This window comes from Prionailurus viverrinus, chromosome E2 (assembly GCF_022837055.1).
Source record: "Prionailurus viverrinus isolate Anna chromosome E2, UM_Priviv_1.0, whole genome shotgun sequence".
Taxonomy (NCBI): Eukaryota; Metazoa; Chordata; class Mammalia; order Carnivora; family Felidae; genus Prionailurus; species Prionailurus viverrinus.
This window is the reverse complement of record NC_062575.1, coordinates 53,022,283-53,036,104: the sequence shown is the minus strand read 5'-3', so window position 1 is coordinate 53,036,104 and position 13,822 is coordinate 53,022,283. Positions and strand designations below refer to the sequence as shown.

The 13,822-nt window shown below is 51.2% G+C and overlaps 1 protein-coding gene across 9 annotated transcripts in view; it reads left to right on the top strand.

The window, feature by feature from the left end:
• The first annotated feature begins 166 nt into the window (after positions 1 to 166).
• The window catches only part of ZNF541 (zinc finger protein 541), a 56,274-nt gene continuing 42,618 nt past the window's right edge, over positions 167 to 13,822 (top strand). Inside the window, exons 1-6 of one of the 9 annotated variants that reach the window (XM_047836524.1) lie at positions 167 to 597; positions 1,339 to 1,519; positions 5,910 to 6,214; positions 7,670 to 7,906; positions 11,517 to 11,599; positions 12,262 to 12,393. The gene's annotated coding sequence lies outside the window, so the exon portion shown is untranslated. The other 8 variants (XM_047836529.1, XM_047836525.1, XM_047836527.1 and 5 more) reach the window with 8 other exon arrangements.

Here is a 13,822-nt window from a genome sequence, read left to right as displayed (position 1 = left end):
CGGGCAGGTGGGGGGCCAGTGCGGGAGGCAACAGTCCTCCTTTGAGCCCAGCGGGGCACCAGAGCCACCTAGAGAAAGCCCTGTGCCTGCGTGAGGTCTGTGATTTCTCTGGTTCAGGTCGAACCTGTTGGGCTGGCTGTGTGGGTTCTTCCCGAGAAGGCAGATGGCTGGGGTTAGGCCAGGTGTGCATTCCAGAGGGGTCTGAGGGTGCTTGAAGGAAGCGATTCAAAAGTGAGACGCGGAGAGTAGCCAAGCGAAGATGGGGGAAGAAGAAAGGGTGGTGGAGAGGAGACACCGGCGGTCAGAGTGGACCCCTTCCCTCCTTCGGGAGCGCGTCCTGCCGCGCGGCTTCCCCGGGGGCTTCCCCTGCCATGGTTTTCCTTCCGCTTCTCCGGTGCCCCCTTTCCAGTGTCCTCACGGATTGACTCCTCTTGCAACATCTGACCTGCTCTCCCAAGGGCGGGTCGGCCTCCTCTTGTACGGTGCCTTCTCCGAGGGTTCGGTGACCACGGATAACCTTGATCCCAGCGTGAGGAGCACGGTCCCAGCCTGTCGGAAAGAGCAGGTGGTCTGCACGCGGGTGGCAAGCGGTGGCAGGTAGGAGGCCGAGCAGCGGGCCACCCATCCCCCAGAGAGAGACTCTGCACGTTGCAGGTTTGACCCCTGAGCTGCACGCTCGCTCGGGTCACCTGGGGGGAGCTTTAAAACAAACCAACGCCCAGGTCAGTGCCTGCTCAGTTAATTCAGCGTCTCCGGGCACGAGACTCGGACCGTGGCGCCTTGCCACTGTGCCATTCCGTGTGGGGTCGTTCGTGCAAAGTTTGGTCACACCAGGGGAGAAGCTGTTGGAAGGTGGTGATTTTGAGCCCCTGCTCCAGAGTCTCCTTCTCTCCAATTACGTACAATCAACCTTGGGATAGCTCCCGTCATCACCCAGCATATTATTATTATTATTTCTTTAATGTTTATTTGTTTTTGAGAGAGAGACAGAGACAGAGACAGAGTGTGAGCGGGGGAGAGGCAGAGAGAGAGGGAGACACAGAATCCGAAGCCGGATCCAGGCTCGGAGCCATCAGCCCAGAGCCGGACGCGGGACTCAAACTCACGAGCTGTGACCTCATGACCTGAGCCAAAGTTGGACGCTCAACCGACTGAGCCACCCAGGCGCCCCTCACACCCCTCAGAGGGACATATTTGTAAATATCAATCAGCTCGTGTGTCCCCCCTCCCCCATGTGGCCTTTCCATGGTTCCCATAAGCTATCCAAACCCCTTCCCAGGGCCACCAGGGGCCGTCACCTGTCTCCCTAACCTCAGCCAGTATTCCCGTCACCGACAGGCTGCCGGAATCACCCCAATCCTCCCCGAGCTCAGAACTCTACTTGGGGTCATGACCTTTGGGCTTGAACCTCTCTGTGCCTGGAATTCGCGCCCTGCGTGACTGCGCGACCTTCTCCAACTTTAAGTCTCAATCACACGCCTCCTCCTCCGAGAAGCCTTCGCGGGTCACGCGGTCCCAGGTAGTGTTTCTCCACCTTCAAGGGTGCATACGAATCCCACGGGGACCCCGCTGAAACAAAATGCAAGACCTCCGAATTCGGGAGGCCTGGGTGGGACCTGAGCGTCTGCGTTTTGTTAACTTCTTTTCTTGTTGGTCTACGCCCAGGACACAAGGACTTAAACCCATGAGGCCAGGGACAGGGTCTGCTTGTTGGGCGCAGCATCCGGGCACAGAGCAGGCGCTCCGTGCTCGTTAAGTGGCTGGCTGGGGGAGACTCAGAGATAAAGAGAGAGGGTCCCCCACCAGAGGATAGTGAAATTAAAAAAAAAAATTTTTTTTTTTTGGGGGGAAGTAATCTCTCCATCCAACGTGGGTCTCAAACTCACACCCCCGAGATCAAGAGTTCCCATGTTCTATTGCTGAGCCAGCCAGACGTCCCGAAATGGGTTATTTTTTATTTACTTATTTTTACTTATTTATTTTGAGAGAGAGAGAGAGAGAGAGAGAGAGAGAGATTGAGCATGCAGGGCGGAGGCAGAGAGAGAGGGAGAGAGAAAATCCCAAAGGCCAATGTGGGGCTTCCACTCCCCACCCGGTTTCATCATTGACATAACGTTTGGCCGTTCACCATTCAGGGAGGGCTTTCTGCACAGCCTTCCCGTTATCCCCGAGACCACCCACTCGGATGCGTCGCTGTCCTCCCTCTGGTGGAGAAACTGACGCTTGCCTGAGGCCCTGTAGCTTGGGGGTCAGGGCCCGGGTTCACATCCAGAGCTTCGGATCTCGACTCCTCCATTTTACTAGGTTCGTCTTTCTGGGCCTCGGTTTACTCCTCCGGAAAATGGGCACGATTGCGGTAACGGCCTCAGACGGTCTTTAAAAGGATCCAATGAGTTAATCCATGTAAAGCGCTTCAAACAGCGCCTGGCACAGAGCAGGGGTGACCAGAAATCTCATGCTCTTCCCTCCAGGGCGTGTGGTCTCCGGGGAGGGGGTTGGTCCCGGCCTACCCTCTGAGCCTGAGCTCAGTCCGACCTCCTAGCTCACCCATCTGAGCAAGTCCCGTGCACCAGGCACTGCGTGTGGTATCTTCACATACACGTTGCGTGAATTCTTTTTTCTTTTTTTAATTTTTGTAATGTTTATTTATTTAAAAAAATTTTTTTTTAAATTTTTTTTTAACGTTTATTTATTTTTGAGACAGAGAGAGACAGAGCATGAACGGGGGAGGGGCAGAGAGAGAGGGAGGCACAGAATCGGAAGCAGGCTCTAGGCTCTGAGCCATCAGCCCAGAGCCCGACGCGGGGCTCGAACTCATGGACCGTGAGATTGTGACCTGAGCCGAAGTCGGACGCTTAACGACTGAGCCACCCAGGCGCCCCTAAAAAAAATTTTTTTAATGTTTATTTATTTTTTGAGAAAGGGAGAGAGACAGAGTGTGAGCAGGGGAGGGGCAGAGAGAGAGGGAGATACGGAATCCGAAGCGGGCTCCAGGCTCCACACGGTCAGCACAGAGCCCGACGTGGGGCTCGAACTCACACACTGTGAGATCATGACCTGGGGCCAAGTCAGATGCTTAACCGACTGAGCCACCCAGGCGCCCCTAATTCCTCGAATTGTAGAGTTGTAATTGTGTGATACGATCTATGGAAAATGTTATTTCATTTAATACTTTAAAAGCCGGGGTGCCTAGCTGACTCAGGCAGTAGAACAGGCAATTCTTGAGCTCAGGGTTGTGAGTTCAAGCCCTACCTCGGATGTAGAGATTACTTACAAAATAAAATCTTAAAAAAGAAAAAAGTGGGGCGCCCGGGTGGCTCAGTCGGTTGAGCGTCCGACTCTTGGTTTCAGCTCAGGTCATGATCTCATGGCTTCATGAGTTCGAAGCTTGCATCGGGTTCTGCACTGACTGCAGATTCTCAGTCTCCCTCTCTCTCTGCCCCTCCCCTACTCACACTGTCTCTGTCTCTCTCAAAATAAATAAATAAACTTAAAAAAGGAGTTAATTTTAACTTAGATTTTATTTTTATTTACTCAATTTTAATTTCAATAGCAGCAAAGCTTGATCCAACTGCTAAATGTTAGGTTCAATTTAACTGGCACGTTTTCATTTCATTTCAATCAATAATTTCAATTGAAATGTAATCAATGCACGTAAATTAATACAGGTGAATTTAATTTTGAGAGTACAACCTAATGTCATTTTAATTAATAAGTTTCATTTGTTAATAGGTTTTCACTTAATACAGTTTTCGTGTAATTGTAGTTAATAAGTTTGAATCATAAGTAATACACTTTAATTAATACATTTTCATTTAATTAGTACACTGTATTGAAATTTATTTAAGAAATTTTTTTAATGTTTTATTTATTCCTGAGAGACAGACAGAGTGCGAGCCGGGGAGAGGCAGAGACAGAGGGAGACACAGGATCCGAAGCAGGCTCCAGGCTCCGAGCGGTCAGCCCAGAGCCCGACGCGGGGCTCGAACTCACGGACCGCGAGATTGTGACCTGGCTGAAGTCGGACGCTTAACCGACTGCGCCACCCAGGCGCCCCAAAAAAATTTTTTTAAAAGAAGGAGTTGGGCTTATGGGGCACCTGAGTGGCTCAGTAGGTTAAGTGTCTGACTCTTGGTTTCGGCTCAGGTCGTGATCTCACAGTTTCACGAGTTCGAGCCCCTCCCTGGGATTCTCTCTCTCTGCCCCTCCCCCGACTCGCGCCGTCTCTGTCTCTCTTAAGATAAATAAATAAACTTCAAACACAAAAACAAAAAAAGAGTTGGGTTTCCATGTTCTTTCCCTGTGAATCTGGGAAGGTTGGGGACTATAGCAGAAGCGATTTGTTATTCGTTCAATCACGTCTCCCCACCCACATTTCTATGTTGACACCTCAACCTTCAACCCCTCAGAACATAACCTTACTTGGAAATCAAGTCGTTGTGGTTAAGTGAGTTAAGATGAGGTTATTTTGGAGCAGGGTGGGCCTTCAATCCAACATGATGGGTGTCCTTATGAAAGGCAGGTATTTGGGGGCGCCTGGGTGGCGCAGTCGGTTAGGCGTCTGACTTCAGCCAGGTCACCATCTCGAGGTCCGTGAGTTCGAGCCCCGCGTCGGGCTCTGGGCTGATGGCTCGGAGCCTGGAGCCTGTTTCCGATTCTGTGTCTCCCTCTCTCTCTGCCCCTCCCCCGTTCATGCTCTGTCTCTCTCTGTCCCAAAAATAAATAAAAACGTTGAGAAAAAAAAAAATTAAAAAAAAAAATAAAAAAAATGAAAGGCAGGTATTTGGACACAGACACACACAAAGGGAGAATATTCTGTGACGATTAGGGCAGAGCTCAGGGTGACGGAACCGAAGCAAAGAACACCAGAAATGTCCAGGAAACCAGCAGAAGCTGGGAGAGAAACAGGGACCGATTATCCCTTCCTCGAGGGTTCCCCCACCAACACCTCGATCTACCCTAGCAAAACCTTGATCTTCGGCTTCCACCCTCCAGAATTTATAAGGGGAGACAATAAATCAATGTTCGCGGTAGGCCACACTTTGTAAGCTTAAGCCCAGCAAACTAATGCGTGGCTCCGTGTGACGTTCGAGGAACGGTCACGGAGGAGGCGATATGATATTTGTTTAGCTCTCTGGGGACTTGGTCTTTGGAGCTCTGAGCCGCCATGTAAGGGACCTCGGTGCCCTGAGGCCGCCAGCTTGGGAAGAAGGGAGCCGGCCTGGAGAGGAGGTGCGAGGTCCTGGCCAGCCCCCCATCAGCCACCAGAGAGCAAGTGACCACGCCTTTGACCCGACCCCAGGCCACCCCCCATCTGACCTTGACGGCACTGAGAGGTCCTGAGCCTGAATCCACTCAACCCCGCCCACGCCCCAGCCTTGTGAACAAAGGGAATGACTGTCAACCTTCAGGCCCCTGTTGGAGGGCAGTTTTGTTTGGCAGCGGTAAATAATCGGAACACGAGTGAACTCCCTTCGCCTATTACACCTCAACTCAAATACCCCTCCCTGAGCAAACCTTTGTTTCTTTTCTTGACATCTTATTTTTTGAGAGACAGAAAGACACAGAGCATGAGCAGTGGGGGGGGGGGGGGGGGGGGCAGAGAGCAAGAGGGAGACACAGAATCCGAAGCAGGTCCCAGGCTCCGAGCTGTGAGCACAGAGCCCGACGCGGGGCTCGAACTCACGGACTGTGAGACCACACTCTGAGCCGAAGTTGGATGCTCAACCGGCTGAGCCCCCCGGTCGCCCCAAGAAAAGCTTTCTTAACCCTCAGGCCCGACCAGATTCTCCAGGCACACCCTGTCATGGACCCTCAGTTTCCCCTTCGTAGAACTTGTCACCGTCCTGCTCCGCTGTGTAATGATTTGTTTGTTTAATGTCTGTCTCCCCCGTGGACCGCGTGGGCAGAGGCCGACAGACCCAGTTATACGCAACTCCGGGACCTGGCTCATTGGTTCCAAACGTGTCCCAAAGCCTGCCATCTGTTCCCCACCTCCTGCCAGCAGTGTGCCCATCTCTGTGGTGGGCGCTGTCGCGCATTCACCCAATGGCTTGGCTTGAGAGTTCTGGAATCGGCTTTGATTCATCACATTTTCTCTTCTCGGCAAAGCCTCTGCCTTCAAAGCCCATCCTCCCCCAAGAAGTTACACACGGAACTACCACAGGACCCAGCGATTCCACTCCCGGGCACACGCCCAAAAGGACGAGCACAGGTATGGGAACAAAAACTTGCGCGTGAATGTTCACAGGTTATTCATCCCGGCGGGAAGGGTAGAAACAACCCACGGGTTTGAAGATTCATCGGTGTTGGAGCCTGGTATCAGAACTTCACGGGGCGGGGGGGGTGGTGGTTAAACAGACGAGAGTGACAACAGCAGGCCCTGTTCTTGGATGAGAGGAGACGATAGACCTCGATAGAATGTTCGCTGGCGGGCACCCTACGTAGTCATCTTTGAAATTCCAGGGCCCGGCACAGCGGTGACTGGAGATACTCAGGATATGACGGCTGAGGGCGGTGAAGTCCAGAGAGGGGTGCATGAGCCTATAAATGACTTAACCTCGGAATATTCACGTATCGGAACTCCTTGTGGGAGCCGAGCATCTCACAGGCTGCCCCGGGGAGTGCCAAGTGAATCCGGGGCCACCACAGCCGTGGACAAGGAAAAGGATGTTTGAGGTGTTGGCGTGGGTTCGAATTCGACTTTGGAAATCACTTCTGTTCGCACAGGCAGGGGGCTGGAGAGGAGTGGGCCTGAGTTAGAAGAGCAGAAAACTGGGTGCTTTTTTTTTTTCCTATTTTTTTTCATGTTTATTATTTTTTTTTTAATTTTTTTTTCAATGTTTATTTATTTTTGGGACAGAGAGAGACAGAGCATGAACGGGGGAGGGGCAGAGAGAGAGGGAGACACAGAATTGGAAACAGGCTCCAGGCTCTGAGCCATCAGCCCAGAGCCTGACGCAGGGCTCGAACTCACGGACCGCGAGATCGTGACCTGGCTGAAGTCGGACGCTTAACCGACTGCGCCACCCAGGCGCCCCACATGTTTATTATTTTTGAGAGAGAGAGAGAGGGACAGAACTTGAGCAGGGGAGGGGGAGAGAGAGAGAGAGACAGAGAGAGGGAGACCCAGAATCCGAAGCAGGCTCCCGGCCCTGAGCTGTCAGCACAGAGCCCGCCGCGGGGCTCGAACCCACGAACCGGGAGATCAGGACCTGAGCCGAAGTCGGACGCTTAGCTGACTGAGCCACCCAGGCGTCCCTGAAAACTGGCTTCTAAACCTAGCTCTGTTCTTGGGCAGCTCAGGCTTAACTCAGTAGGCCTGGGGTGTCCACCCTGCGCATTGCAAAGGAAGGTTTAGGCCCTGTCCTTGGTCCCTAGCAAGTAAAACCTTTAAGCCCTCGGTCTATCTGGCCTGAACAAGACTGTGTTTGTTTACCTGGGGCCTCGGCCCACTCAGTAGCAGCGTGACCTCCGGAGGGGCTGGAGACACAGGCACAAAATAAAAACCCTGGGCGCTAAGGCTCAGGTGAACTTCCCTGGTGGGCACCCGCTCGTGGACATACGCACTGGCTCCTCCACTGGGAGAGACAATTAGAAGCTCGCGCCTGGTGTCTCTCTGTGCACCTTTTACCTTGGCTGGTGTTAACTCTCTCCTTTCTCCGAACAGATGGTAACCATGGGTACGAGAGCCTTGCCGAGTTCTGGGCATCCTTCCAGCAGATCATCAAACCTGCTTGCTTTAACTGGGGACCCCCGAAGTTCAGTCCGGTGCTTAACATGCCGTGGCATCCCTCCCCAGGCGTGCCTGCCTGCCCCGCCCTCCTCCCCATCTCCATGCCGTATGAGAAAGCCCAGTACCTTCTGGAATCTCTCATTCCCCCTACCCCAAGGGAGGAGGATAAAGGTACAAAAACGCATTGACATTCAGGATTCAACCCTGATTCTTATTTTATTACTTTTTTAACACTTACTTATGAGAGACAGAGAAGGAGTGGGAGAGGGGCAGAGAGAGAGGGAGACACAGAATCCGGAGCGGGCTCCGGGCTCCGAGCCGTCAGCCCAGAGCCCGACGCGGGGCTCGAACCCACGAACCGTGAGATCATGACCTGAGCTGAAGTCGGACACAACCGAGCCGCCCAGATGCCCCCAAAATATTTTTTAATGTTTAAAATATTTTCTTAATGTTGTTTTAATATTTTAAAATATGTTTAATATTATAAAATATTTTAATATTAAAAGTTTTTAAACTTTATTTATTTTGAGAGAGAGCCCAAGCACGCGTGCAAGCGGGGGGGGGGGGGGGCAGAGGGAGAGGGAGAGAGGATCCCAAGCAGGCTCCAGGCTCTGAGCTGTCAGCACAGAGCCTGATGTGGGGCTCAAAGTCAACGAAACTGAGCCGAAGTCAGGCGCTTATGACTGAGCCCCCCAGGCGCCCCAGTCCACAAATATTTACTGAACACCCTTGGTGGTAAAAAGGTTGGGTTTATTCCCACGTTGTCTCTTTCTAGCTGTGTAGACTTGAGGAAATTCCTTAACCTCTCTGAGCCGGTTTCCTCATCCGGAAAATAGGGATAATAATAAATCCCCGTCTCATCAGAATGCTGTGAGGAGTGAGTTAATACAAGTCCAGCTGGGTAAATCTTTTCTATTTCTATTATACATTATAACTAGGGTGACCAGCTGTCCCAGTTTGCTTGGCCTTAAGGAGTTTCCAGGAACGTGGGGTTTTTCAATGCTAAAATCGGGAAAGTTCTGGGCACATTGGGATGAGTTGGTCATCCTGATATAATTATATGTGAGCAATATATGATCAATAATAGTATTTATTATTATAGATGATAATGTCTTACAAAGTACTATGGGGAATAGGTTGCTGAGGCCAGATCACACTTTCAAGGAGAAGATAGTCTGGGAATAGACACAAAAGAATTACAAAAATAACAAAAGATATTTAATAACATATGATACAGAGAGGCGCCTGGGCGACTCAGTCCGTTAACAGTCCAACTTCGGCTCAGGTCATGATCTCCCGGTTCGTGGGTTCGGGCCCCGCGTCGGGCTCTGTGCTGACAGCTCGGAGCCTGGAGCCTGCTTTGGATTCTGCGTCTCCCTCTCTCTCTCTCTGCCCCTTTCCCACTCATACTCTGTCTCTTTCTCTCTCAAAAATAAACATTAAAATTTTTTTTTAAAATAACCCATGATACAGTTAGGTTACTCTAACTATAAATACATATCCTAGGAGGTGCCCCCAAAGAATGTTTTTGCTTAAGCAGACAGTCAAAAGGCATTTGTTGAATGATTTGCAAGATGATGAAGCACAAATTGAAGAATGCTGCAGAAGGGCTCAGTATTTATCCAGTCAGAGAAGCTGTTCTATTTCCCTTTTTTTTTTTTTTTTTTGAGCCAGAGACATAGCGTTCCATTTCCGTAGATTTGGATTTCCACGGCTAAATATTAAGAAGCAGGCTCCTTGCTTTTGTTCGTTTGTTTTTTTTCTTGGTATCAGGGTTGTTCACGTCCGAATTTCACCCAGAAACATTTCGCCACTGTCTCCAGATCCTGTATTTCAGGGTAAGGGAAAGCCAGTCGTCTTTATCAGGCAACGGTCACCCCGCTGATTCATTCATTCCATAAGAGTGAATGTGTGCTGGGTTCAGAGTGCAGGGCTGAGTCGATGGGGGGACTGGCACCCTGCTCTTGGAAGGGTCTAACAGAGCACCCCCAAACCTGAGTGGATTATTGGTTCAAAAATAGTAATCCCCCAAGTGCGTTTGCCAGTCTGCTAGCGGCCACATCACCGGAGAGCTCATTAGAAATGCAAATTCTCTGGGCGCCTGGCTGGCTCAGTCAGCTGAGCGTCCGACTTCAGCTCAGGTCATGATCTCGCGGTTCGTGGGTTCGAGCCCCGCGTCGGGCTCTGGGCTGACAGCTCGGAGCCTGGAGCCTGCTTCCGATTCTGTGTCTCCCTCTCTGTCTCTGCCCCTCCCCTGCTCGCGCGCTCTTTCTGTCTCTCAAAAATGAATACACATTTTTAAAAATGCAAATTCTCAGGGCGCCTGGGGGGGCTCGGTCGGCTAAGTGAGCTGTCGTCTCCCTTGTCCAGCGCCCCCTCCTTCCCAAATCTCTTGGCCCATTCACGGAAAAGCTTATCGCTGGGTTGAGCATAAAGCAGATGCTCAGTGCTGCTTAAGGGAGGTAGGAATGGCTTGTTCTCGAATCATTTTAGCAATTAAGTCCTACTACTTCCTGTAAGCAGATTCCCAGCGGCCAGGGCCCTGTCTCCTGATCTGCTTGTCTGCCTGGCTCAGGTGTGGGACACAGTGACGGCCTCAGTGTGTCTTAATATTTGCCAACTAATGAAAAGAACGAATGCTTTGAAAACGGTTCCTAGGGTTTAATGTTTTTTTTAATGCTTATTTTATTTTTGAGAGAGAGAGAGAGAGAGGGAGGGAGAGAGAGAGTAGAGTTAGCAGGAGAGGGGCAGAGAGAGAGGGAGACACAGAATCAGAAACAGGCTCCAGACTCTGAGTCATCAGCCCAGAGCCTGACGCGGGGCTCGAACTCCCAGACCGCGAGATCGTGACCTGGCTGAAGTCGGACGCTTAACCGACTGCGCCACCCAGGCGCCCCAAGGCTTTCAAGGTTTGAGATGGGACGGAAGTACCTGAATTGTTTCAGAGTCCTATGGGCTTGCTTCTCCAATTATACTCTTATTTTTCTTAAAGTTTTTGTTTTTAATATGGAGTAGATGCTTAAAAATCAAATACACACATTTATAACATATGTCTCTATAAACATATACAGGGGCGCCTGGGTGGCTCCGGCGGTTGAGCGTCCGACTTCGGCTCGGGTCATGATCTCGCGGTTTGTGAGTTCGAGCCCTGCGCTGACAGCTCAGAGCCTGGAGCCTGCTTCAGATTCCATGTCTCCCCGTCTCTCAATAGTAAATAAATGTTAAAAAAAATTTTTTTAAATATACATACATAGAATAGGAACAAAATGAGCAGCTGTGGTCCCACCACCCAACTTAAAGAAAAAATTCCATTTCCTCTACGGTTTCCTTGCGGACCCTTCTCTTTCTCGTTCCCTCCCATCCTACTTGGCTAAACTTTGTGTTTACCTTGCCCTCATTAAAAAAAAAAAAATCTACAATATATTTGTGTCCCCCAACTGTATATTGTTTCGTTCTGCCTGTCTTGAAGTAAATGAAAACACATCTGTACTATTGCAACTGAAATCGACTGATTTTTCCAGCTGTAGAATATTCCACCGAGCAAATAGATCGTAATTTATCCAGTATCCTGTAGATAACGATCCTAGATTTACGGGAGAGTTGGAAGGATATACAACCTCCATATACCCCCCACCCAGTTTTCTCTGACGTCAGCATCTTACATCATCACAGCACCTTTGTCAAAACCGTGAAATCAACATTGATACGCTACTACTAACTAAATCCCAGTCTTTGTTGGCATTTCTGTAGTTTTTCCACTGGCGTCCTTTTTCTGTTCTAGGATCATCTAATCCAGGCTTATGGAGGGCTGTGAAGGCATCGCTGCTCAGGACTATTCCCGGACACATCTTGTTGTGTAAACGAGTAAGTTTCTCTACGGTGAATCCCTGGCTTTGCCGGGACAGGGGATACATTACATCTTCAATTGTATTCAAGAAGTCAAATGTGTTCTCCAATGTGAGTGCACCACTCACCGGGATTGTAGGGGTTCCCCTTGCTCCACCGGATAGAAAAATTTAAAAATTTGCCCTGCTGGTTGACAGGACACGACATCTGTGGTTGTAATTTGCATTCCCTTGTTATTGTGGTTAGGCCTGTTTTCGTAGGTTTCCTCTGGGGTGACGCGTCTCTTCATATCTTTTATTCATTTTTGAATCGGGCCGCTGCTTTAATTTGCAGTCCTTGAAAATAACTTGTGAATGCTAATTCTTTGGGTTATACGTTACAAGTCTCTTCTTTGTCCGTGAAGTGTTCGGTGTTTGTCAAAGGACAGGAAGATAGCAACGTATTCCGGAGTTTAAATCCTGTTGTTTAAACTCTCACGCACCCTGTGGCCGGGGTTCGTATCTCCCCCATCAAGGGGAGAGATCACACTGCTGAAACTCAGTATTTTTTAATGTTTGCTAAATAGATGAAAAAAAAAAATCTCTCCTAATTTGAAAGCAGGTGTTTAATTCCTGTCTTTGCATAACTTACACGGTTCTGCATGATCTGGCCCTGGTTTACATTTCCCTTTATTCACCCAGATCCGTCTACACCAGTCTCGGCTTTTCTTCAAATGGATCTACATCTTTCCTGTCTCCGGGCCCTTGCACTTGGCTCTTCCCCCAGATATTCTTATAGATCCCTTCCTCATTTCCTTCTGGTCTTTGCTCAGGGTAAGTTCACCCGCGACACCTTCACCGGCCGGTATGGGCTAGTATCCTCTGACGCTTCGTATCCTCTTTCCTTAATTTTTTCCTTCAAGTATAACCACGTTGCATTCTAAACGGATTTGCCTGTCCCCCACTGGAGGTATGCTGTTCAGTACCGGGACCCCTAGCTGCCTGGGGCTGCCCTTGAAACATGGCTGATGTGGATTGAGGGGTCCAGACTTCTTTCAAGAGTCCCCCCCCCCCCCGCCCCAAAAAAGTAACTTATCTCACCACTAAAATCTTTGTATTTTTGTATTCACTCCACGTTGAAACAACATTTGGGGCTAACTTGTATTATCATAGTTCATTTCGCATTTTTGTATTCTGGGTCATTTGGACAGCGCTCCTGCAGGAGGTAAGTTACAGCGGGGATGTTTGACTCGGACACCGCGGTTATCTCAGAACACAACAGAGGCTCGATAAATACTGGCTGCATGAAGGAATCCAGAAATAGAATGCCAGTCTTTTTCTCCTCCTCTCTGTTCTGTCTACCCCAGGGATCAATTTCTAAAATCAACACAGCTTTACTGGGGTAATTTACACGGAAGTCACTCGCCGTAAGCGTTCAAGCCAAAGATTTTTAGTGAATTCGCCACCTTGCGCAACCAGCGCTGTAACTCGACTTGCTGAATCCTCCCATCACCCCAATCACACCCCGCTTGTGCTCATGCAGAGTCGTGCCCCCTCCCCACCCCCAGGCACCGCGCAGCTACCCTCTGTCTCCATAGACGTTCAGCGCTCACTTTCTAAGATAAGACCTCCCCGGCTCCGTCGTTCCCGGGTCCAAACGCCTTGAACAGTCGGCACCCTGGGCCACCGCTCTCCTCCCGTCTCCGTTCCTCCATCCACGCGGCTCAGCACGGAGCCAGACCCACAGACGGCTCGGCGCCAACACAACAAGGAAGGGCAGCCCCGCACGTTCCGAAGCCCCGGAGGGGCAGGTCTCCGTGGCCTCCGCGCGCACCTCGGCGGCCTCGGGGACACGCGGGGCTGCCTCGCTGGGCGCCACGACCCTGCCAGGGCGGGTCCCGCTCTCGCAGCACCCATCGCGGGACACCGAAGCTCGGAGCGGCCCCAGGGAGCCGGGAGTCCCCCGCCGCCGCGTTCTAACGCCGCCCTCCGGGAACAATGGCCCGGGGCCGCGGGGCTCTCGGCCTCTGTAAGCGGCTACTGGCGGGCCGGCCCCTCCCCCCGCGGCCCCTTCCCGGGCTCCGCCTTCACGCCCTCCCGCCCTCAACGGCCCTCCTCGCAAAATGGCGACCAACCGCCTCCTTTCCCGCCCGCCGCGGGTCACTTGACCGCGCCAGGCCCCGCCCCCCCGTGCGTGGCCCCGCCCCTCAGCGGAGGCAGAAGAGCCGCCGCGACTTCGCCGCCGGGCGGCACGCGCCGGGAG